The 22,458-nt window shown below is 41.6% G+C and overlaps 1 long non-coding RNA gene across 4 annotated transcripts in view; it reads right to left on the bottom strand.

Moving 5' to 3' along the window:
- Positions 1 to 10,681: 10,681 nt before the first annotated feature.
- LOC309615691 overlaps positions 10,682 to 22,458 on the bottom strand; it is a 132,997-nt gene continuing 121,220 nt past the window's right edge. For 3 of the 4 annotated variants that reach the window (XR_014236974.1, XR_014236975.1, XR_014236978.1), the window contains 2 exons: positions 20,600 to 20,662; positions 10,682 to 20,177 (listed from right to left, as the gene is read on the bottom strand). This is a non-coding gene — a long non-coding RNA (uncharacterized lncRNA). Of the gene's footprint in view, positions 20,663 to 22,458 lie in introns of all 4 variants that reach the window. The other variant, XR_014236969.1, reaches the window with a different exon arrangement.

The following is a 22,458-nucleotide window of genomic DNA, read 5'->3' as shown; positions in this document are numbered from 1 at the left end:
TATTTAGCTAGGTAAAGTGCGATCTGAAATAAAGACTACATTTCCCAGGCTTCCTTGCAGCTCTGGACAATGAGATGTAAGCAGAAGCTTTGTGAAGAAACTCAAAGGCTACTTCAAGGAAATTGACTCAGCTGGGTCAATGTGTCCTCCCTCTTTTCTCCTCTCTGCAGTCTGGAATGTGGATGATTTAGCTGGAGCTCTAGCAGCCATCCTGAAATAATGGAGTACCCTTGAGGATGGAAGCCAAGGGCTAGGATAATAAAACACATAAAAAGAAGTTCCAGAGTTTCTGATGACTATCAAGCTACCATACCCCATACAAGTCCTAGTTTGCTTTCTTTAAAATTTTTCATATATTGAATAAAAACAAACATATTTTAAGTCACTATTATTTGGGATTTTTTCTGATACATGCAAACTAAACTAATCCTAAGGGTTATAACTGGAAATATAGATTTGAAAGTCAGTATCATATAGGTGGTATTTAAAACAATGGGATTGGTGAGATTACCAAGTAGAGATTGGAGAGAGGAGCAGTCTTGAGATCAAGCCCTGGAATCAGGGCTTAGAAGTCAGACATAGAAGGTGGGACCAGCAAAGAAGACTGAAAAGGAAAAGTGAAATAAGTGGTAAACCAGGAGAGTGTGCTGTCAACAGAGGCTAAGAGTAGAAACTATTTCTGGAAGGAATCAGGAGTGAACTATATCAAATACTACTGGGAAGTGAAGATGAAGACAGAGAACTGACCATTAGATTTAGCAAAATGGAAGTCATTAGTCACCTTAATAAGAGTCACTTCGGTAGAGTGATGAAGACATGCCCTACTGGAGCAAATTGAAGAGAACTGGAGGTGAGAAAGTGGAGAAGGCAAATACAGATATCTCTTTTGAGATGTTTTACTATAAAGAGGTGCAGAGAAGAGGTAATGGGGTTAAGAAAGAATTTAAGATGAGCAATATTAAGGCAGGTTTGCAGATTGATGGGGGTGATCCAATAAAGGAGAGAAACTGATAATGCAGGAAAAGGTAATCAATGGCAGAAGTAGAGTCCTTGAGAAGGAAGATGAGCTAGAACACAGAGCACACCAGGAAGGTTGCCTGTGACACACATGGACCTTTGGGAGAGGAGTTCTAGGAAAGCGGAGGAAGCAAAATCCAATTGTGTGAGGGATTCAGGAGTGAATACGGAGTGAGCTGAAAATGACACAAGTAAAATGACAGTAGTGGTTGCCCCTGGGTAATACAGAATTTGGGATGATTTTTTTCCCTGTGCTTCTTTCTGCATTTCTGTGACTTGTAAATTTTCTAGAAGGAGTACCTACCACTATCATAATTAGAAAAAACTTGAAAAAAGTGAGAGAAAGGGGAAGTCAGCAAGTGTGTTCGTTTCTATCTTGGAACTAGGCCCACCCCTGGGAAGAGAGGAAGTACAAGCTAGACACAGAAGTGACCCTGCACGAAGGACTTGTTTAGGACAAAACCATTTCTTCTTTTTTAATCTCTCGTCCCCTCTCTGCTGGGAGCTACTAACCCAATGTGCTCCAGATAAAGGAGGAAGTCCAGTCTAGCAGGCAAAACACAGTGGCTAGAGCCATGGTGGTTGATCAGAATTGTGAGCGCCCAGGCAGACTCCTGGGGGCTTGACAGGTGGGCAGAGGATAGGAATGGGGCATCACAAGCAGGGGAGGCTTGGAAGTCAGCGCTGGAAGTGTCTACCTGCAGGCAGCGACCCAACTGGAGCTCAAGAGCAGAACTGGTAGAGTCAGAGGTGGGCTTGGAAGAACAAAGCTAAGGCCAAATAGGGCCCATCACAGTGGTCCATTTAACAGGCCTCACATGTATGAAGGTCTCTGAGCTGGTTATTGGCAAGTTTCATATACATTACGGAGAGGCACTAAGAGGACTGAAGGAAGACAACTCTCATCATACAGTTTGGAACATGCCTCCCATTACCAGACCATTCATCTGTCATGCATCATGAATTAAGATATTTATAATCCCACAATTACCTTATGAGCAGCACAATGATATTGCATAATATATTTTTGTTTGTTTCAAAATCACTGAGTTTTTAAATGGAGATATTTAAAATATACCACATTTAAAATGAACCCTGTTCTAGTATTTATTTTTATCTAATTAATAGCCTTTACTTTTTAGAACAGTTTTAGATTTACAGAAAAATTAAGTAGATGGTTCAGAGTTCCCATATCCTCCCCTCCCTGACTCTCACACACAGTTCCTCCTTTTATTAACATTTTGTGTTAGTGTGGTGTATGGGTTACAAGTGATGAACCAATGCTGATACATGAATAACTAAAGTCCATAATTTACATTGAGGTTCACTCTTTGTGTTGTACTGGTCTACGGGTTTTGACAAGTGCATAAAGTCATATATCCACCATGACAGTATCATACAGACTAGTTTTGTTGCTCTAAAAATCCTCTATTCATCCTATTCACCCCTCACCCATCCCTCTGGACTTGCCCATCCCCTGGACTCTTGGCAACTAGTGATTGTTTTACTGTCTCCATAGTTTTGCCTTTTCCAGAATGTCATAGAGTTGGAATCATACAGTTTTTAGCCTTTTCAGATTGGATTCTTTCACTTAGCAATAAGCATTTAAGGTTCCTCCATGTCTTTTCATGACTTGATGGCTCATTTCTTTTTATCACTGCATAATATGCCATTGTTAGATATACCACAGTTTAGTTATCCATTCATCTAATCAAGGATACCTTGGTGGCTTCTAAGTTTGGGCAATTATGAAGAAAGATGTTACATGTACAGGTTTATGCATGAACATAAGTTTTCAATTCAGTTGGGTAAAATCAAGGAGTGCGAATGCTGGATCATGTGGTAAGAGTATGTTTAGTTTTGTAATAAACCACCAAGCTGTCTTCCAAAGTGGCTGGACCATTTTGTATTCCCACCAGCAATGAATGAGAGTTTCTTTGCTCCACGTCCTCACCAGCATATGGTATTGTCAGTGTTTTGGATTTTAGCCATTCTAATAGGTAAGTGGTGGTATATCTTGTCTTAGTTTGCAATTTTCTAATGACATATGATGTTAAACATCTTTTCATATCAGTGTTTGACTTCTGTATATCTTCTCTGGGGAGGTTTCTGTTCAGATCTTTTGTGCACTTTCTAATTGGGTTGTTTGTTTCCTTATTTTGCATTTTAAGAGGGCTTTTTTTGTGTGTAATTTTGACACAAGTCCTTTATCAGATATGTGTTTTGCAAATATTTTTTCTCAGTGTGTCTTGTTTTTTCATTCTTTTAACATTTATTTGATATACTAAGAGCCTCAAAAATTGCAAGTGGCTCAGGCCTTTCTTGACTTCTGAGGAAGTGCAGATGAGGTAAGTTATCCAGATAAGAATTTCTGGACCTGTTTGGCCATGACATGTGAGGGGCTCTGAGCCACTCAGACCAGTAGTCACCAGTGAACAAGTAAGAAAAAAGAAATCGTCATATTGTCCTGCCATATGCCACCCACAAGGCATTTCACATACCTTATTCCACAACTACTTTATGAAGTAGATCAGATCATTTAGATGGGAAGTAACCTATCAAGTCTATCAAGGATCAAACAAGTTAAACAAACTGTCCAGGGTCTCACATTTATTACAAGGCAAAAGCGGGATTCAACAACAGGACACCACAAGGCCGGATGGAAGCTAACCTGTCTCAGGGCAGGTCTCACGAGGCATGGACAGCAGAGCAAACAACTGCACCCGAGGGTGCTGAGGTCTGAGGCTCATCCCATCTCAGAGGGAAGAGGGGAACTGCTCACAGTAAGATGGATCCAGAGTGTCTGTTTGCTTTGAAGCAGGATCTCAATGAGCAGCAGAGGATATGGAGAATAGGGTCTAATCCTCAAAAGAGAAGAAACGCAAAAATGAACAGAGAATTAAGGCTCCAGACCAGCAGACCAGGGTGAGGACACGGCTGCAAACAGAGCCCAAATGAAGAAAGTCCAGCACAGGCTATGCACTCAGAGCAACATGAGGGCGTCACCGAGAGTCTACAGTGAGTAGTGAGGGTACTAGAATGGCCTGGCCATCATGGCCGCCGCTCCCACAATGCCGGTGGGTGAGTCTGGGCCTGTCCAGTCAGGGACAAGCTCAGGGTCTGCACATGGTTAAGGTTTCAAGTTAAATGTCCTCAGAGCCTGCCATTGAAGGGAGAGGTAAGAAAGCTCCAAGGAAGGCAGACCCCAAGTGAAGCTCAAACCGTAGACTTGGGGAAGAAAATGGAGAGCCCAATTATCAGAAGGGAGGACCTCAGGGCAAATTGATGCTTGTTTTCAGTGCTGAGCCTATAGGTGGAGCCAGGTGAGCCCAACTATCGAAACAAGCCGACAGAGCACACCTGTGGGAGACTGGCGGCGGGGACACTGCAGGAGGAAGACTTGGGCGACAGACCCTACAGGCCAATCACATCCTACAAACTGCAAGCCCAACTCCTTCAGGACTCAAGTCCTGAAAAGCAATATATAAACAGAAAGTCTGTCAGTTGACTGATACTTAAAGAGACCTAGGGGGATTTGTTGTTCAAAGGAAATGATATAGTGAATGCTTTTTGTAATGTGAATTATTACCTCCTAATTATTATTGTTGTTGCTATTTTTGAAAGTCTGGTTTTAATCCATTGATTTTCTTAAATAGAACATCCTTTTAATCTGGTCTCCTTCTATCAGATAGATATAGATATAGATATAGACATACAGATATAGATATATAGATATAGATCTGACATTTCCAAAAAAGAAATAGATGCTACTAATACATCTTAATTTAGCAAGGTTTAAATTTTTTTTTTAATGTTTATTTATTTATTTGTTTTTGGCTGCTCTGGGTCTTCGTTGCTGTGCACAGCTTTCTCTAGTTGCGGCGAGCTGGGGCTACTCCTCACCGCGGTGCGCAGGCCTCTCACTGCGGTGGCCTCTCCCGCTGAGGAGCACGGGCTCCAGGCGTGCAGGCTCCAGCAACTGCGGCACGCGGGCTCAGTAGTTGTGGCTTGCGGGCTCTAGAGCGCAGGCTCAGTAGTTGCAGCACACGGGCTCAGTCACTCCACGGCATGTGGGATCCCCCTGGACCAGGGATCGAACCCGTGTCCCTCGCATTGGCAGGTGGATTCTCAACCACTGCGCCACGAGGGCAGTCCCAAGGTTTAAAGTTTAATCATTACCATATATTCATTAAACTAAAAAATATAGTCTAAACCAGAATTTCCCAAACCTGACTATACACAGAATTAAACTGGGAGTGTTAAAAACACAGATCCCTGCGTCCCACCTCTTGAGCTTCTGAGTCAACGGGAAACACAGGAAGGCTCGGGGTCTCCAGATGGGAGCTTGTAGCTTAGAACCTTTTGTGCAGCCATGGAGACTGAGCACATGGAGGTTAACACAGAGACGATCTTGTTGTTCCTGTCCCAGGCCGCCCCTCAGCCAGTGCCCAGGGGACAGATTTCCAGCTTACACTGAATGCAGTGATCAATGCGGTCGGGGAGAGGTTGGCTACTGGCCTAATAAGATGTCTCCAGAACCGAGGGCGGGCAGCTGCTGTGCAGCCCAACGTGGAGGCAGGCCCTGGTCACAGTAGGTCCCTCAGCCCCTGGAGAAGGCCTCTAATACAAGACGCCTATGTTACCTAAAAATTATTAGGAGAAAACTGAATGTGCCCTGTGGTAAGCAGAACAATGCCTCCACCTCCAATGATGTCCAAGTCCTACTCCCTGAAACTGCGGATGTGTCAGGTTACATGGCACAGATAGATGGTTGTTAATCAGCTGACCTTGAGATGGGGAGATTATCCTGATTATCTGGGGCGGGGTGGGGGTGGGGGGGGCCGATGTAATCACAAGAGTTCTTAAAAATGGAAGAGGGAGGTAGGAGAGAGCCAGAGAGATAACTAACTGTGTGAGAAGGACTCCGCATTGCTGGAGAAATGGGGCCACAAGCTACAGAATGTGGGTGGCCTCTAGAAGCTGGAAAAGGTAAAAAACAGAGCCAGGAAGGATCACAGCATGGCTGACTCCTTGATGTTAACCCAGGGAGACCTGGGTCAGACTTTGACCTCCACAGTTGTAAGATAATAAATTTCTGTTGTTTTGAGCCACTAAATCTGGGCTTTAAACAACACAGAATTTTTTTTTACAGCAAGAATATGAAACTAATACAATACCCATGACCAAGTTCTTAATTTTTTTTTTTCTTTAGAATGCAAGAAAAGGAAAACTAGAACTTAAAATCTGACAGCCTGTCACTTCTTTGGATTGCAAGGCCCTGCAACCATCTCTGGTATTTTCCTTTTCTTTTCTTTGAAGAGACAAAGAAGATTCTATATCTAAGACAACCGGGCTCATTTATTGGGCCAAGTTTCTAACATAGTATGATAGGATTGTTGGAAGATCCAGGATCCATATTTTAAAAATCTCCCTCCGTGTCTCTAAGTAGGCAGCCAGGTCTGCAAACCACTGGTCTAAAATTTAAATTCTAAACCCCATAATTAGGAGTTGCCACATGCCTAGAGAATGCGTATAGTGGATTATTATTAACCTTGGAGAGCATAACAATGTGGTGTCCACAGAGACTAAGCCTGGTGATGTAACGTTTCATCAATGACCTGAATAATGAAATGGTGAGCTCATTAAATGTGAATGTGGTACCAAAATGGAAAGCAGGCAGAGGAGGGCATTAATTAATTAATGAGGGTTGTTAAGATGGAGAGCATATTGATTCAAAGGACAGGTGACAGCAGGGTGAGGAAATGCTGGAGGAGTTGCTAGGAATGAAGTTCAATGAAGGCAAACAGAATAATACACATTCTGTAGAAGGGAAGGAAATAGCACAATAACAGGCAGGGTGGGAGCAGACTGTAAAATCAGAGAAGGATCCTGCAGTAAGGCTGATCACAGAGATGGGGGTGCTGGGAGGGTGTGCAGGAAGGCCACCTGGCTTGGGCCTCACATTCACACGGATCCTGAAATTTAGAATTCCTACATCATTTTGGTATGTGATAAAGGCGTTCATTTCTTAATGTAAAGCTCACCACAGTTTTCTAATCCCAACTTTTTGCATCTTTTCCTTTCTTAATGTATTGGGAGCCTCAAAAAATGAAAGTGGCCTAGATGTCTCAGCTTCAAGAGTCCTGACTAGAGATCATGGTGGATCACATATTCACTACTGCAATCATAGGTGTGCAGCCATAGAGTATTTTTAGAAGGATTCACAAGGAGCAGTGAGGGTCTCTGTGAGGAAAGGAGATTTACTTTAATTTTTCCTGAAGAAAGTATTAATAGGTACTTTTTTGATTTTCTATTTTTTCCCCCCAGAGTTATACATGTGTATAATCTAAAATGTCATATAGTTCTACAAGGCTTGCTGTGAAAAACAGAAGTCCCCTAGCTCCTCCTCACCATTTTCCACCCTTTCACTTATTCTAGATGATTCTTCTGGCATCCACCCCCATGTCTCTATAAATTTATTTATCTATTTATTTATTTGGTTGCGTGTGGGCTTTCTCTAGTTGCAGGGAATTGGGGCTTCTCTTGTTGCAGAGCACGGGCACTAGGCTTGCGGGCTTCAGTAGTTGTGGCACGTGGGTTCAGTAGTTGTGGCTCACAGACTCTAGAGCGCAGGCTCAGCAGTTGTGGCGCACGAGCTTAGCTGCTCCGTGGCATGTGGGATCTTCCCGGACCAGGGCTCGAACACGTGTCCCCTGCACTGGCAGGCGGATTCTTAACCACTGTGCCACCAGGGAAGTCCACCACCAGGTCTCTAAATTAACATGTTTGAAATACTCTTCCTTGCTCTTTCAATGTTGGCCATTATCTGAGTTGTCCCCACCATAGAAGATAAGGATTTGGTGTCTTCCCCCCGGTTCCCCCCACCATACATGTTCCTGCTTCCCCATCCGCCCCCCTGCCAACACATTTATGCTGTGATCCCGGTTAGGTGAATATTCAGTGTGTGCGTTACTGTGGCTATAGACACTATTCATGGCTGAAGTATAGTAAATTATGGTATCTCTTCCTTTCCTGCACACCTTTTTCTGTTCCTGGAACTAGTAATTGTTTTGCTTTTCCTTTGCTTCATTGTGTATGTATGTATGTATTTATTTACTTTTATTTTTAATTTTTTTGGCTGTGCCACAAGGCTGGCAGGATCTTAGTTTCCTGACCAGGGATGGAACCCGGGCCCACGGCAGTGAAAGCGCTGAGTCCTAACCACTGCACTGCCAGGGAATTCCCTTTCAATGTATTTATATTTGCCATTTGTCTATGTATGGTCTCAAGGCATTCCGAATCTTCAGGTATTCTAATAATTTCACCAGTTTCCCAAAAAGTCTTTCCCAAAGCCTCCTAAAATGCTGCAGCCTGGACCTGAGAGACAGCTGTCACCTTGGGCCCTCCCTTCTCCGGCATCCCAGGGATTCTTCCCTCTTGGGTAAATTCTCTGCCCTCTTCCTTTATTCGCTTCATGTTTTGACATTTGTTCTGAAGAATTCCTGAGGCAGGGGCACAGGATATGAATTTTTGAGAATTTGTATGTCTGAAATGTTTTTAATCTATCTTGACACTTGATAGATAGTTTGGGTTGGGTACATATAGAATTCTAAATTGGAAATCATTTTCTTTGAAAACTTTGAAGACTGTTGCCATCTGTCCTTCAGGGTTGCTGCTGAGGAGTATGAACCGGTTCTGATGCATCATCCTTTATATAGGACATATTTTTTCCTCTTCTTTGGAAGCTTGTGGCATCTTTTCTTTGTCCTCATTGTTTTGAGATTTCACACTGGTGTACTTTGGTGTGAGTCTATTTTCAATCCTTGTGTGGGCATTTGGTGGCCCTTTCATTCTAGAAATGCATGCTCCTCTGTTTCAGGAAATATTTTTGAATTATGTCTTTAGTGACTTCCTCTCTTCTGGTTTCTCTGTTCTCACTTTTTGGATATCTGTTTTCGTATATTAGATCTCCTGTTCTGAATTCTCATTTTTCTTATCTTTCATTTGTCCATTTCTTTTTCTTTTGCTCTAATTGTAGGGAAATTTACTCTTCTTTATTTTATTTATTGCATTTTTATTTATATTACCCTATTTCTAATTTCCAAGAAGTCTTATTTGTTCCCTGAATGCTCCTTTTTCTAAGGTCATATTCTTATTTGATAGTTATATATCTTAGCTCTGAGGATATTAATTAGAGGATATTTGACGTTTTCTTCAACCTGCACGGTCTCTCTTTTCTCCAAGTTGCCTTTTTCTATTCATTTTGGTCTTTGTGTTTCATGTAAGAGGTTTCCTCAATCTCTGATAAATGTGGATTGTCTGCTCCTATTTAAGAATGGGGAGCTGAAAAGCTGAGTGGAAAGCCTGAACCTGTAGGGGCTTTTTGACCAGAGGCTCCGCTGCATGTTCTGGCTGGACTGTTTGGTTGGAGAATGCCCACGTCAGTACCTGTAAGTTTTTCCTCTTGGGGAGACCAAATTCCCCAGAGAGGACTCTTCCAGGCTCATGCCCAAAGGATACAATTCTGGCTGCAGGCGTCGTGGGAGCACAGTGGGGAAAGAGCCGTGGGTCTCCATCTTTAAATTTAACCCCTCTGTTTTTGCTACAGCACGCAGTCCTCAAGTCTGCCTGGTGTCCTCCAGTCTACAGACCTCTGTTCTAGTCTCTCTGCAGTGGGGAAAGGGGCACTGGCCGGGCTGTGCAGAGAGGGGAGGAGATCTAGGAGTCTAACTGCTTCCTAAATGAACTTTGAACCACTGCTTCTGGTTTGAGCATGCCCCAGCCTCTTTTCCAGAGGTATCTGGTGCAGCCTATTCCTGAGCCTTTGGGGAATTCTGGTTGGTTTCTCAAATTTTTCCACTGCTGGCTTTGGATTCAGTTTTCCTCTGTCTGCTCTGTCATTGGCCACAGTTCTTACTTTCCAGCTTTTGAAATTTTGTTGCTATGGGGAGTTAAAAAAATTTTTGATGCTATTATTTCTTCCCTTTAAAAAAATTCAGCCCCAGAGGGCGCCTGCACACCAGCATTCTAGGTGCAGGGGCCGTGGGGTTATTAGAGGTGGAGAGCGGGGAGGGCACAAGGCAGGAGGCGGCCGCCGTTACAGCGTGGGCATTGTCACGTGGCCAGCACCATGAGCACCCGGCAGAGAATGAAGGAGAGACAAAGAGGAGGGGAGGAGGAGGAGGAGGATTCAGAGAGTAGGAGCTGGGGAGCCCTCCTGCGCTACAGCTGTGTGGCTGACAGGCTCTTCGTGCTCTGGCAGGGTGTCAGGACTGTGCCTCTGATGTGGGAGAGCTGAGTTCAGGACATTGGTCCACCAGAGACCTCCCAGCTCCATGTAATATCAAATGGAGGAAGCTCTCCCAGAGATCTCCATCTCAACGCAAAGACCCAGCTCCACTCAACGACCAGCAAGCTACAGTGCTGGACACCCTATGCCAAACAACTAGCAAGACAGGAACACAACCCCACCCATTAGCAGAGAGGCTGCCTAAAATCATACTAAGCTCACAGACACCCCAAAACACACCACCGGACGCAGTCCTGCCCACCAGAAAGACAAGATCCAGCCTCATCCACCAGAACACAGGCACCAGTCCGCTCCACCAGGAAGTCTACACAACCCACTGAACCAACCTTAGCCACTGGGGGCAGACACCTAAAACAACGGGAACTACGAACCTGCAGCCTGCAAAAAGGAGACGCCAAACACAGTAAGTTAAGCAAAATAAGAAGACAGAGAAACACACAGCAGATGAAGGAGCAAGGTAAAAACCCATGAGACCAAACAAATGAAGAGGAAATAGGCAGTCTACCTGAAAAAGAATTCAGAGTAATGATAACAAAGATGATCCAAATCTTGGAAATAGAATGGAGAAAATACAAGAAACGTTTAACAAGGGCCTAGAAGAACTAAAGAGCAAACAAACAATGATGAACAACACAATGAATGAAATTAAAAATTCTCTAGAAGGAATCAATAGCAGAATAACTGAGGCAGAAGAATGGATAAGTGACCTGGAAGATAAAATAGTGGACATAACTACTGCAGAGAAGAATAAAGAAAAAAGAATGAAAAGAATTGAGGACAGTCTCAGAGACCTCTGGGACAACATTAAACGCACCAACATTCAAATTATAGCAGTCCCAGAAGAAGAAGAGAAAAAGAAAGGGACTGAGAAAATATTTGAAGGGATTATAGTTGAAAACTTCCCTAAAATGGGAAAGGAAGTAGTCAATCAACTCCAGGAAGCACAGAAAGTCCCATACAGGATAAACCCAAGAAGAAACATGCCAAGACACATATTAATCAAACTATCAAAAATTAAGTAGAAAAAATATTAAAAGCAGCAAGGGAAAAACAACAAATAACATACAAGGGAATCCCCATAAGGTTAACAGCCGACCTTTCAGCAGAAACTCTGCAAGCCACAGGGAGTGGCAGGACACATTTAAAGTGATCAAAAGGAAAAACCTACAATCAAGATTACTCTACCCAGCAAGGATCTCATTCAGATTCGACGGAGAAATTAAAATCTTTACAGACAAGCAAAAGCTAAGAGAAGTCAGCAACACCAAACCAGCTTTACAACAAATGTTAAAGGAACTTCTCTAGGCAGGAAACACAAGAGAAGGAAAAGACCTACAATAACAAACCCAAAACAATTAAGAAAATGGTAATAGAGACACACATATCGATAACTACCTTAAAGGTAAATGGATTAAATACTCCAACCAAAAGACATAGAATGGCTGAATGGATACAGAAACAAGACCCGTACATATGCTGTCTACAAGAGACCCACTTCAGACATAGGGACACATACAGACTGAAAGTGAAGGGATGGAAAAAGATATTCCATGCAAATGGAAATCAAAAGAAAGCTGGAGTAGCAATTTTCGTATCAGACAAAATAGACTTTAAGATAAAGAAAATTACAAGAGACAAAAAAGGACACTACATAATGATCAAGGGATCAATCCAAGAAGAAGATATAACAATTGTAAATATTTATACACCCAACATAGGAGCACCTCAATACATAAGGCAAATGCTAACAGCCATAAAAGGGGAAATTGACAGTAACACAATCATAGTGGGGGATTTTAACACCCCACTTTCACCAAAGGAGAGATCATCCAAAATGAAAATAAATAAGGAAACACAGGCTTTAAATGATACATTGAACTAGATGGACTTAATTGTTATTTATAGGACATTCCATCCAAAAACAACAGAATACACTTTCTTCTTAAGTGCTCATGGAACATTCTCCAGGATAGATCATATGTTGGGTCATAAATCAAGCCCTGTCAAATTTAAGAAAATTGAAATCGTATCAAGTATCTTTTCCGACCACAACGTTATGAGCCTAGATATCAATTACAGGGAAAAATCTGTAAAAAATACAAATACCTGGAGGGTAAACACTACACTACTAAATAACCAAGAGATCACTGAAGAAATCAAAGAGGAAATCAAAAAATACCTAGAAACAAATGACAATGAAAACACGACGACCCAAAACCTATGGGATGCAGCAAAAGGAGTTCTAAGAGGGAAATTTATAGCAATTCAGTCCTACCTCAAGAAACAAGAAACATCTCAAATAAACAACGTAATCTTACACCTAAAGCAATTAGAGAAAGAAGAACAAAAAAACCCCAAAGTTAGCACAAGGAAAGAACTCATAAAGATCAGATCAGAAATAAATGAGAAAGAAATGAAGGGAACAATAGCAAAGATCAATAAAACTAAAAGCTTCTTCTTTGAGAAGATAAACAAAATTGATGAACCATTAGCCAGACTCATCAAGAAAAAAAGGGAGAAGACTCAACAGAATTAGAAATGAAAAAGGAGAAGTAACAACTGACACTGCAGGAATACAAAGGATCATGAGAGATTACTATAAGCAACTATATGCCAATAAAATGGACAACCTGGAAGAAATGGACACACTCTTAGAAAAGCACAACCTCCTGAGACAGAACCAGGAAGAAATATAAATTATAACCAGACCAATCACAAGCACTGAAACTGAGACTGTGATTAAAATCTTCCAACAAACAGAAGCCCAGGACCAGATGGCTTCACAGGCGAATTCTATCAAACATTTAGAGAAGAGCTAATACCTATCCTTCTCAAATTCTTCCAAAATATAGCAGAGGGAGGAACACTCCCAAACTCATTCTACGAGGCCATCATCACCCTGATACCAAAACCAGACAAAGATTCACAAAGAAAGAAAACTACAGCCCAATATCACTGATGAACATAGATGCAAAAATCCTCAACAGAATACTAGCAAACAGAATCCAACAGCACATAAAAAGGATCATACACCATGATCAAGCGGGGTTTGTCCCAGGAATGCAAGGATTCTTCAGTATATGCAAATCAATAGATGTGATACACCATATTAACAAACTGAAGAATAAAAACCATATGATAATCTCAATAGATGTAGAAAAAGCTTTTGACAAAATTCAACACCGATTTATGACAAAAACTCTCCAGAAAGTAGGCATAGAGGGAACCTACCTCAACATAATAAAGGCCATACATGACAAACCCACAGCCAACATCATTCTCAATGGTGGAAAACTGAAACCATTTCCTCTAAGATCAGGAACAAGACAAGGTTGTCCACTCTCACCACTATTATTCAACATAGTTTTGGAAGTTTTAGCCACAGCAATCAAAGAAGGAAAAGAAATAAGAGGAAGCCAAATCAGAAAAGAAGAAGTAAAGCTGTCACTGTTTGTAGATGACAGGATACTATACATACAGAATCCTAAAGATGCTACCAGAAAACTACTAGAGCTAATCAATGAATTTGGTAAAGTTGCAGGATACAAAATTAATGCACAGAAATCTCTTGCATTCCTATACACTAATGATGAAAAATTTGAAAGAGAAATTATGGAAACACTCCCATTTACCACTGCAACAAAAAGAATAAAATACCTAGGAATAAACCTACCTAAGGAGACAAAAGACCTGTATGCAGAAAACTAAAAGACACTGATGAAAGCAGTTAAAGATGATACAAACAGATGGAGAGATATATGTTGATTCTTCTTGGACTGGAAGAATCAACATTGTGAAAATGACTATACTACCCAAAGCAATCTACAGATTCAATGCAATCCCTATCAAACTACCCCTGACATTTTTCACAGAACTAGAACAAAAAATTTCACAATTTATATGGAACCACAAAAGACCCTGAATAGCCAAAGCAATCTTGAGAAAGAAAAATGGAGCTGGAGGAATCAGGCTCCTGGACTTCAGACTATACTACAAAGCTACAGTAAACAAGACAGTATGGTACTGGCACAAAAACAGAAGTATAGATCAATGGAACAGAATAGAAAGCCCAGAGAAAAACCCACACACATACAGTCACCTTATTTTTGATAAAGGAGGTAAGAATATACAATGGAGAGAAGACAGCCTCTTCAATACGTGGTGCTGGGAAAACTGGACAGCTACATGTAAAAGAATGAAATTAGAACACTCCCTAACACCATACACAAAAATAAACTCAGAATGGATTAAAGACCTAAATGTAAGGCCAGACACTATAAAACTCTGAGAGGAAAACACAGGCAGAACACTCTATGACGCAAGTCACAGCAAAATCCTTTTTGACCCACCTCCTAGAGAAATGGAAATAAAACCAAAAATAAACAATGGGACCTAATGAAACTTAAAAGCTTTTGCCCAGCAAAGGAAAACATAAACAAGACAAAAAGACAACACTCAGAATGGGAGAAAATATTTGCAAATGAAGCAAGTGACAAAGGATTAATCTCCAAAATTTACAAGCAGCTCATGCAGCTCAGTATCAAAAAAACAAACAACCCAATTCAAAAATGGGCAGAAGACCTAAACAGACATTTCTCCAAAGAAGATATACAGATTGCCAATAAACACATGAAAGGATGCTCAACCTCACTAATCATTAGAGAAATGCAAATCAAAACTACAATGAGGTATCACCTCATACCAGTCAGAGTGGCCATCATCAAAAAATCTACAAACAATAAATGCTGGAGAGGGTGTGTAGAAAAGGGAACACTCTTGCACTGTTGGTGGGAATGTAAACTGATACAGCCACTATGGAGAACAGTATGGAGGTTCCTTAAAAAACTAAAAATAGAACTACCATACGACCCAGCAATCCCACTAGTGGGCATAAACTCTGAGAAAACCATAATTCAAAAAGAGTCATGTACCACAATGTTCATTGCAGCTCTATTTACAACAGCTAGGGCATGGAAGCTACCTAAGTGTCCACTGACAGATGAATGGATAAAGAAGATGTGGCACATATATACAATGGAATATTACTCAGCCATAAAAAGAAACAAAATTGAGTTATTTGTAGTGAGTTGGATGGACCTAGAGTCTGTCATACAGAGTGAAGTATGTCAGAAAGAGAAAAACAAAACCGTATGCTAACACATATATATGGAATCTAAAAAAAATAAAAATGGTTCTGAAGAACCTAGGGGCAGGACAGGAATAAAGACACAGACGTAGAGAATGGACTTGAGGACATGAGGAGGGGTAAGGGTAAGCTGGGACGAAGTAAGGGAGTGGCATGGACATATGTAGACTACCAAATGTAAAATAGCTAGTGGGAAGGAGCCACATAGCGCAGGGAGATCAGCTCGGTGCTTTGTGACCACTTAGAGGTGTGGGATAGGGAGGGTGGGAGGGAGATGCAAGAGGGAGGAGATATGGGGATATATGTATACGTATAGCTGATTCACTTTGTTATAAAGCAGAAGCTAACACACCATTGTAAAGCAATTATACTCCAATAAAGATGTTAAAAAAAAATTCATTCACCATCATTTTCATGAGATTTCAGAAAAGAGAAAATGAAGATGTGTGCTTGTTCAGTTTTCCATCTTCACCTGGAAGATTTACTTCTCACTCTTTACACTTTCCTATAGTTTTATTTTTTAATCAGTATTTGCTTACTAATTATTATTCGGTGTTTTGCTTAAGTTAAGACAATCTAGTCTTTTTCAAAGCAGCTATTAAGAGTATAGTACGTAGCAACCATGAAATAATGATCAGCCTTTTTAGGGCTTTGAGAGCTCCCCAAATGCTGACCTCTGTAGTAGGTGCATGTATGTGCATGTGTATTTACCAACGAGATAGCTGCAGCCTACCTGGGGAAGATCATATACCCACAAACAATGACACAAGACCAGTAAATAGCAATACACCTCTAAGAAGGAAACAAGTTAGGTCAAAATGAGTCATAGGTAGTCATGTGACATTTCTCTATCTCAGCCAGGAGGAGAATTTCCAATTTGATTGGATACTTGAGTTACCCACTCATAATGAATTCTCTGAAGCAGCTGTCTCCAAATTCTTTGATTGACACTCTTATAAGAAAAACATTTAAAAAAAAAAAAAGAAAAGAAAAACATTTTTAACATGCCCTCAAATATGCAAATTTATTTATTTGCAAATTATACACATCTTACTGTAACAATATCATATACAGTATTAATACATAAACAACTAGAGATTTTTAAATGGTGCAATAGAAAATAAATAAAATTAGAAGTTCTAATATTTTTCTTCAGTATCCCAGTGAATCATCTTGCACACAGTGGAATTCTCAACCAGGATGAGTTGAGGATCAGAACACCTGGGAAGGTTTTTCAAAAGACTCTTATCCAGGCCCCTACCTGGACATTCTGAATCAGAACTTCTAAGGATGGGACCCTGGCAAAGACATTTTGAAAAAGTTTCCCTGATGATTCCCATGTGCACTTCTGGTTAAGAAATACAGCTCCACAGATTTAAAAATTAGAGGCCTTAAGAAACTGTAACTAGTGGTCAAATGGCTACCCTGAGTTGCAAAGAGCAGACAATACTGGGAAATGAAGAGCTTGATTAAATATCTGGATTATCACAGACCTCACAGACAAAAATCTTTGTCTCCTTTGCTCACCTCCGTATTTTTCTTCCTCTGTATCTGTCCTCTCCCTTCACTTTTTAGTATACGTTTAACTTTTCTATTATAGACAATAGGCATTCATTTTAGAAAATACAGATAAGCAAAAAGAAGAAAATTAAAACTCATCTAAAACCCTACCATTCCAAGATAACACTTGAACTTTTTATTTATAGCCTTCCAGATATTTATGCCAACATATATTTAAAGGGGGGATGATACTGTACACGTTGTTTTTAACCTGACTTTTTTTCACTTGGTAATTGTATTTTTTCTATGACAAGAAATAAGAGCCACAGTGATGAGACAGCTGGTGCGCATGCTCAGAGCAGGTAGTGCCATTGAAGCCCCCTGAGTCCTGCTGAACGGCCTGGTCGTCTAACATTCTCTCCCCTCCCCGCATCAGATCCTCCTTTACTTGGTGTCTCTCGCTTTGTTTGCTTTCTACACGTGCTTTCTCTTTCTCTCTTCTTTTCTTTTACCTTCCATCCTCATCTCTATTCCTAACTGAGGCCTTCAGGACAAGGGTTAATATCTGACAGAATTAAACTTCCTGATATTTTGACAAGGGATGCATAACCAGGGAGCTGGAGAGACAGCTGCACCCTGCTCGGCAAAGGGGATTTTCTGAGCAAGCCCAGGCAAGAGCCTTCTGTTCTTGATGACTATCTGTTATTTCCACTTGGGAGCCCAAATGAAAGTTGCTTATTTGCCTTCTAAGCAAGGTGTGGCCAGAGGCAGCCAGCAGTGCCCAGGTTGTCAGAGAAGAGTCATTTCAGGGAAATCGCGTTTCTGGAATTGAAACGGAGAGAGAGATGGGACTGCAGCTGACACAAGGCAAGGGCTGAGAAGGAAGCAGGCATGACAATCCAGAACAAACCAGCTGCCGTGCTTCTACCTGCAGGGTAATCGGTTTCCCCACTGGTATTACAAAAGCGGTTACACAATATCAGTTCCTCCTGCTTTACGAGGCAAGAATCTTCCGAGTGCTGGCTACCCTCGCATCGCTCCTCAACCAGCTGCCGAAGAAATTTCTATCTGTAGTTACTAATCCACAGATAGTTAGCAAAGTTTCTGAGCTTTGAAAACTTCCCTGGGCTGGTATGGAAGAAAGTAAGCCCCTTCCACCACAATAGAGCCAAACTGTGTTTTCTAGAGGCTGTGGAAAATTATTGTTTTCATTAAATGCAAACCATTGCCCCCAAACCAATAATGTTCTTAGGGATGAAACTGGCACTGGCTTCACTGACTATTAAGAGCCTACATTAGCCAGCTCTATAATGGTACTCTGCTGTGGAAGGTTCTAGAAAATGAGTAGAAAGTGACTCACTCTCCACCTTCACTCTCAATATCAACCTGCCCCCCCCAAACCCAACACCATCACCGCCAGCTTCATTAGTTATCAGTTGGAATGGGAGGAAGGGGGGATGTACCACATTTGTGCTTATGCTAGGAGATGCTTCAGGGGGACAGCAATTAAGTGCTTTAACAGGGTGTCAGTCACAGTGGGTGGGACTCTCCCTGTCATCCTGCAGAAGCAGAGCCAGAGTAGCTGATGATAGCTAAAGAGAGGGTGCCCCCCCACACACACACAACCTCTCCCTTTCCCAGCATGAGCTACTTAATAAGCACCACTTAGCATGTGTACAAGGTCAGAAAGGAGATGAGAAATAAGGGAAAAATATTTTGACATAAAAAGGTCCAGAAAAGGTCTCTTATAGGAAGAATATCTCTGACCTATGGCAGAGTTGAAAACTTAAAAAAAAAATTTTTTTTTTCTTTGACAAAGACTGGAAAATTCTTTCCTCTCCCCAGGGAAACAAATCTTTACTTGTAGCGGCACCTGAAATTCCACCATTAGTGACTCATTCCTTTGTGTGTTGTAGGCAACCTGGCATTTAAGAAACCTATATCAAAATGCAGATACTTTATATGAGGCCAGCCAGTGATTCTTGTGGGAATCAGAATCTTTGAGATGACTTTAATTTATTTATTTATTTATTTTTTTCCTGCATCTATTGAGATGATCATATGGTTTTTATTCTTCAGTTTGTTAATATGGTGTATCACACTGATTGATTTGCGTATATTGAAGAATCCTTGCATCCCTGGGATAAATCCCACTTGATCATGGTGTATGATCCTTTTACTGTGTTGTTGGCTTCTGTTTGCTAGTATTTTGTTGAGGATTTTTGCATCTATATTCATCAGTGATATTGGTCTGTAATTTTCTTTCTTTGTAGTATCTTTGTCTGGTTTTGGTATCAGGGTGACAGTGGCCTCATAGAATGAGTTTGGGAGTGTTCCTTCCTCTGTAATTTTTTTTTTGAGATGACTTTTAAATGCAGACTCCTGGCGCACACACACACACACACACACACACGCACACGCACGCACACACGCATACTCCATCCCCCCCACCCTACTATGACCATGACCTTTAAGCCTGTCTTCAGTCCTCTGGTGTCTTAGTCATCTCAGGCTATAACAAAACACCAGAGACCGAGTGACTTAAACAACAGACATTTATTGCTCATAGTTCTGGAAGGTCGAAGTCCAAGATCCAGGTGCCAACATTTTCTGGTGAGAATGTTTCTTGGCTTGTAGATGTCACCTTCTTGCTGTGTCCTCATATGGCTTTATTTGTTTGTGCACATGGAGAGAGCAAGATCTCTCTGTCTTCCTCTTCTTGTAAAGACACTTATCCCATCATGAGGGTCCTCCCTCATTACCTCATCTAAACCTAATGATCTCCCAAAGTCCCCACCTCCAGATAACATCACACTGTTATAGCTTGACCTACAACATACGGATTTGTCAGGGTGGGGATGGGAGGACACAAATATTTAGCCCCTAACAGCTGGCTTCTGATAGAACCTTGGGGTAATTAACTTTAGTTCAAAGTAAGTAGCTGACCTACTTTTGCAGGTTAGAAAATGATTTCCACTGTGGATGATGATTTGGTTGCCTCAATCAGAACTGTCCCTCAGGACTTCCCCGGTGGCCCAGTGGGTAAGACTCCCACAACTGACATCTGGCTTTTCCCAGATGGGGGAGGAAACAGCAATCATATTTGTGTCTAATCTACAGGCTCCCAAAGCAGGGGGCCCAGGTTCGATCCCTGGTCGGGGAACTAGATCCCGCATGCATGCCACAATTAAGACCTGGCACGGCCTAAATAAAGAAAGAAATATTAAAAAAAAAAAAAGAAAAGAAAAAAAGGAACTGACCCTTTATAATTAAGGATGAAAGCAATGAAAACTGGAAATAGTTGTTTTTAAAATGTTGACACTTCAAAGGGGAGTATATACAAGAGTCAACACTGTCACTTTCCTGCACTGAATCCATGGCCCCTCTCATATCCTGTCTCTTTCTTTTCTCCCTACCTTCTCTACTGGTACAATTCTTGTCTTCTCCTCCTCAACGGGCAAATGTATTAGGAATGCAATTTGTGTTTGTGTTATACATACTTACTTGTTTTGTACTTTCTTTACATCACATAGGTTTAATATTTCACTTGGGGATGTAGTTATTTCACTGTCTTGGCCTTTCTTACTTGATGGGCCAGTGGCTATGACAAGAAAAAAGGTTCTTACCTCTGTCTCATGACCTTCAGAGTAAAGGAATCATGTATCAGTAGCTGACGATTGCAGGACAACCTAGAGAATGTGAAAGGGCAGTAAGGGGTAAGTTGGGGGTTGAAAAAAATAAGACTAAGTACAAGATTCCCCTACTTCCCAGTTTCTCAAAGAACAAGCTTCTATTATGCTAAAGTCAGTTCTGCTCAGCAATCTACCAGGAGGAAGCAGCAGCCAGAGGTCCCACAGTTTGCTCACTACTTATACCCTACCTAAGATTTCCCTTGGGTGGAGATGTACTTGGAGCCCAGAGTCATTCTATAGGGTTAGGACAACACAATGTGCCTCTCCTCCCTGTTGGCCTCCTTTTCTCCACCTCAATGCATGCAGGTAAAATACACCAAGGACCCCACAAAGGGTAAAGAAGCTACTACAGGGCCATGTAGACAGAGTATGTGGTAGAAGAAGGGGCAGGTCATTCCAGGTTCTTTAAGTGTTTAGGAGTACTTTGGAGTATTACCTTACTATTATTTTCCTAACCCTCTTCTCCCCTATGTAGGGATGCCAAATCCAATAGACTGCCTGTCACACCTCCCAGCTCCGGTCAGCAGCTCAGCACGCCATTCTGAGGATAAAGTGCAATGCAGAATGAGCAAACTGCCTAGGCTGCTCACCTTCCCAGACAACAAGGCTCTTTGCTGGTTCTGCTGGTCCTACACCATTTCCAGAGACCAGCATGTGACACAGCCACAGCCTCCAGTCACTCTGTCAGCTATCTGCAGTTCCTCTTTTTTTTTTTAAGATTTTTTTTTAAATTTATTTATTTTATTTATTTATTTTTGGCTGAGTTGGGTCTCCGTTGCTGTGCACAGGCTTTCTTCTAGTTGAGGCGAGCAGGGGCTACTCCTTGTTGCGGTGCGCGGGCTTCTCACTGCAGTGGCTTCTCTTGTTGCGGAGCACAGGCTCTAGGCGCACAGGCTTCAGTAGTTGTGGCCCGCGGGCTCAGTAATTGTGGCTCGCGGGCTCTAGAGCGCAGGCTCAGTACTTGTGGCGCACGGGCTCAGTTGCTCCGCAGCATGTGGGGTCTTACCGGACCAGGGCTCAAACCCGTGTCCCCTGCATTGGTAGGCGGATTCTTAACCACTGTGCCACCAGGGAAGCCCAGTTCCTCTTTTTTTTTTCTTCTTCTGACCTGATAAACAATGACCGTTGAAGCGTTCCACTATCTACAGATTCTAAGCCAAGGTTAGCTTTGGTTAAGAGAAGAATTCTACGTTCTCCAAAACAGTGGTCAAAATGTTTTATTTTATGAGCAGGAACTTTACTTTCTCTGATATGCATTACAAAATCTATGAGTCACCATTCCTGTTTTTGTTCTGTGTGGTTATAGTTCATAGCAAAATCGATGCTACCCAAGAAATAGACAAGGAACTTCTTGATAAAGGGAGGAAGTAACCAAGTGGTTGAAAGCAGAGCCCCAGAAAGAAGCTTAGTTCTGCGTTCAATTACTCCTCTCATTTCTATGACTTCCCCCCTCCCTAAAAGAAGAACAATAGGAACAGCAAAATCAGCAAATTGTGAACTCAGTTTCCCACCTGTCCTAAGAACTCTGGTGTCCCCTGTCCCATCCTTGCCACACACAGAATTAGTAATAGGAAATTAGAGCAAACATAGAAACCTACTGTTACAAGCAGGTAGGTGTATGCCTCTACTGTCACTTCCCAAAGACAGGAAGAGCTCTCTTTTGTCTAAATGGCAGGTACCAATCCTTCTAGCTTTCTCTTCTATAAGTTAATGTCTAAAGATGGAATTTCAAAACAGTGGAGGGAAAGATGTATTATCCAATACATAATATTGAGGCAACCGTATAGCCACAT

Source organism: Balaenoptera borealis (assembly GCF_965194805.1).
Source record: "Balaenoptera borealis genome assembly, chromosome: 18".
Taxonomy (NCBI): Eukaryota; Metazoa; Chordata; class Mammalia; order Artiodactyla; family Balaenopteridae; genus Balaenoptera; species Balaenoptera borealis.
Note: the sequence above shows the minus strand (reverse complement) of the source record. Positions and strands in the feature narration are given on the sequence as shown.